This window comes from Oryzias latipes, chromosome 17 (genome assembly GCF_053564925.1).
Source record: "Oryzias latipes strain Hd-rR chromosome 17, Olatipes_Hd-rR_3.1".
NCBI classification, from domain to species: domain Eukaryota; kingdom Metazoa; phylum Chordata; class Actinopteri; order Beloniformes; family Adrianichthyidae; genus Oryzias; species Oryzias latipes.
The window spans coordinates 11,106,487-11,110,666 of NC_136253.1; the positions used below are offsets into that span (position 1 = coordinate 11,106,487).

The window sequence follows — 4,180 nt, forward strand, 5'->3', positions numbered from 1 at the left end:
TCTGAGGAAGTGAAACTCTCACAGTCTTTGTGTCTGAGAGGAGAAATGGCACAGAAAGGAATTGATCTGGATCAAGAAACCTTCTGCTGTTCCATCTGTCTGGATCTGCTGAAGGATCCGGTGACTATTCCCTGTGGACACAGCTACTGCATGAAGTGTATTCAAGGATTCTGGGATGAAGAGGACAAATTCCCCAGCTGTCCTCAGTGCAGGGAGACCTTCATACCGAGGCCTGTTCTGGTGAAAAACTTCATGTTTGCTGCTTTAGTGGATCAACTGAAGAAGACTGGACTCCAAGCTGCTCCTGCTGATCTCTGCTATGCTGGACCTGAAGATGTGGTCTGTGATGTCTGCACTGGAAGAAACCGGAAAGCCATCAAGTCCTGTTTGATCTGTCTGGCCTCTTACTGTGAGAAACACCTTCAGCCTCATTTGGATGCAGCTGCATTCAAGAAACACAAGCTGGTGGAACCCTCCAAGAACCTGCAGGAGAACATCTGCTCCCGTCATGATGAGGTGATGAAGATGTTCTGTCGCACTGATCAGAAGTGTATCTGTTATCTCTGCTCTGTGGAAGAACATAGAGGCCACGACACAGTCTCAGCTGCAGCAGAAAGGACTGAGAGGCAGAGAGAGCTGGAGGAGAGTCAACAACAAATCCAGCAGAGAATCCAGGACAGAGAGAAGGAGGTGAAGCTGCTTCAACAGGAGGTGGAGGCCATCAATCACTTTGCTGATCAAACAGTGAAGGACAGTGAGAAGATCTTCACTCAGTTGATCCGTTTCATCCAGAAAAGAAGCTTTGATGTGAAGAAACAGATCAGATCCCAGCGTCTAACTGAAGTGAGTCGAGTCAATGATCTTCAGGAGGAGCTGGAGCAGGAGATCACTGAGCTGAAGAGGAGAGACGCTGAGCTGAAGCAGCTCTCACTCACAGAGGATCACAGCCAGTTTCTGCTCAACTACCCCTCACTGCCACCACTCAGTGAGTCCACACACTCATCCAGCATCAATGTCCGTCCTCTGAGATACTTTGAGAATGTGACAGCAGCTGTGTCAGAGCTCAGAGACAAACTGCAGGACATTCTGAGAGAGGAATGGACAAACATCTCACTGACAGTCACTCATGTGGAGTTTTACTGTCAGAACCAGAACCAAAGAGCAGAGCTGACTTCTTCAAATATTCACGTCAAATCACACTGGATCCAAACACAGCACACAGACGACTGTTACTGTCAGAGGAGAACAGAAAGGTGACAGTGATGGAAAAACCTCAGTCTGATTCTGATCATCCAGACAGATTTACTGATTGTTTCCAGGTTCTGAGTAGAGAGAGTCTGACTGGACGTTGTTACTGGGAGGTGGAGTGGAGAGGGGAATATGTTGATGTAGCAGTCGCATACAAGAACATCAGCAGATCTGGAGATGAAAGTGGATATGGTTATAATGATATATCTTGGTCATTAGTTTGTTCTCCACACAGTTTCTCATTTTACCACAACAACATAAAAACCTCCATCTCTACTCCTGTTTCCTCCAGAGTAGGAGTGTACCTGGATCACAGAGCAGGTGTTCTGTCCTTCTACAGCGTCTCTAAAAGCATGACTCTCCTCCACAGAGTCCAGACCACATTCACTCAGACGCTCCATGCTGGACTGAGGTTGGATTATTTTGGAGACACAGCAGAGTTCTGTAAACTCAAATAGTTCCTGAAAGAAGTGAAATGTTTGTTTTTAGGGATTTATCTGCCACGTCACTAACATGGACAAAGCGCTGCTGACTTTTGTCAAAGGTGGATTGGAATGTGTTTGATTTTTGTGCTGATCCTTGGTATTTCTTTTTGGTGTTGGGTGGTTTTGTGTGTTGTGCTGTTTTGAGTTTTTCTTACTCTTGCATGCGGTTTAATTGTTTGGATCATGGACCTGATAGCACACACCTGGACCTCATTGGGCAGAACTCCTCACCACTGCTTATAGGGAACTCGGAGCAGTTGCCCTGGAGTGAAACGAACAAGCACCTGAGATAGACGCGCGCAGCGCAGCTGAAGCGTTTCATAAGGAAGGAAACTCTGGGTGAGAGCAGAGGAAGGGCAGACCAGCTGATCGCCAGCTCGACGCTGACATTTAGGATGCAGTGGGAGCCTTGTGAGACAGGGGCGTCGACCATGCGGAGGGACGCCGGGGCTGACCGGAAAGCTGCATGCGGGACCTGAAGGCCTGACAATGGACGCATAAAGCAAAGTCTGCTATCCTGATCTGCCTTGATGCATGTGGCTGACGTCAGTGCAGTGTGAATTTGGGCTATATAAATAAAATTGATTTGAATTGGTGTTTTTGATAGAAATTTACCCCAGCTGTTCATCTCAGATACAGAGGATGAGGACTTTGATGGATTTTTGAAAGCTGATTGATGACTCAAAAAATTAAAAATAAATTACAACCAACTCATTTATGCTCCCGCTGCCTTTTTTAAACACACACTAGCATGCATGATTTACCGGTATGATTTAACGTGTCCACGCCTTAAGACTTACTCTAAAACCCTCTTTAACCCAGTGCGCTCTATGGTCGTGAAAATACAGTAAATGTTTTTCGACTGAACGGACAGATTAATTACATTTAAATGATGTTTGAAGGTGAAAGTTCATGAGGGTTTCAGAGAGACGGGTTCTTGAAACCATGTTGTTTCTGGAAAACTTCTCTGTGCTGCTGCCTTCCTCAGCTTTTACTTTGAAATTGTCCTTGAGGGAAAAACTTGTCTTAATCAAACATAGTCACACAGACTGCAGATTCATTAGGACAAATACGTTGATACTTTCCATCTACTTCATCACTTTTTATCAATCTCTCTGACGTGTAGATGAAATGATTCTAACACCCCTGATGAAACGGCATTCTGACACTAGGTTGATGGAATTTTACCTGCTTGCGTTTGTTGGCCTCCTCTATTCTGTCTCTTCAGGGAACAGTGTGTTCAACCAGGACCACTTGCCTTGATGACTCTGATGCTAACACCATGTCTGGGCGGAGTGAAATGGCAGAGATGTTTTCTGGGAACTTGAGTTGTCTTCCCAGGTTGACTTGGTGTTTCCAGTCTTGTGTGGTGGTGAGTGCTGCAGCAACTTTTGTGTCAGAGGAGTATATCATCAGCTCCCTGGCTCATGTGACCTTAAACTTGTCTGAAAGGCCACTGATCGGAAGCTGCAGCATGGTTGAATGGCCATACAGGAAGATTATACAAAACTGCATGATGTTATTGGCTTCTCTTTTTCTACAATCCAGACTCCCTCTGCAGCCAGAGTCCTCCAGAGTGGCTGAAGGAGTTTGGGGCACTGCTTATAGACTCTGTAGGGTAGTTTACTGGGACCTGGGGAGGAGCATGATCTAGCAGCTTCATTGCTTCTTTGACCTCTTTCAGGTTGGGCCTAAAGATGTTTAACTGGACCACGGGCTCGGGTGGTTTTACCAGGACATATGGGCCAAGATACAGACACTTTTTCTTTAAATGTTGTAATTTTAGAAAATAGAAGACAGGAACTGAAAACTTTGAAGCATAAGTTCAGGACGACAAAGGAGGCGTAAAGAAGGACCTTGTCTGAGAGCAGGGAGTTTTCTTTTGTTTTGTTTTTTGTTCTCTCTCCTTTGTTTCTTGTGCAGGTTGGCTGTGGCTCCTGGAGGGCTCCGCCCCTTCTCCTGTCTTACCTAAAGTGTGCACAGCCTGCACTTTAGTTAATTTGTTTGTTCTTTTTAGGCTCACCTGATTCTGTACTCCAGTGTCGTTTTCTGTTGGTTCTTCATGTTCTTGGCTTGGCTAAAATATATCTTGTTATGTTTGGAGTTGAACCTCTGGCTAAATTAAATTATTCTCCTCATTCCACTTGCCTCCTTGCTCCTGCATTTGGGTCGTCCTGATTCCCCTTAACAGTAGCCGCGGTTACATGGGCAGAATATCTTGATCGGATCGATGGTCGGGTTAAAATTTACCCGTGCACATGGGATCAGAAAACCTTTTTCCGATTAGAAGAAACGTTCACATGGGTCACACTTTCGGTCGGAATAAATCATTTGGGCATACGCAGTACTGTCGAAAATACCGGAAGAAAAATGTGTCCCGTTGTAAACAAACCTTTGCTGCCACATATATTTATGCAGCAGCTCGGTAATATACGAGACGATCTTTC

The 4,180-nt window shown here is 45.4% G+C and overlaps 1 pseudogene; it reads left to right on the forward strand.

Moving 5' to 3' along the window:
* On the forward strand, positions 1-2,447 carry LOC111949094 (tripartite motif-containing protein 16-like; annotated as a pseudogene).
* Positions 2,448-4,180: the final 1,733 nt, after the last annotated feature.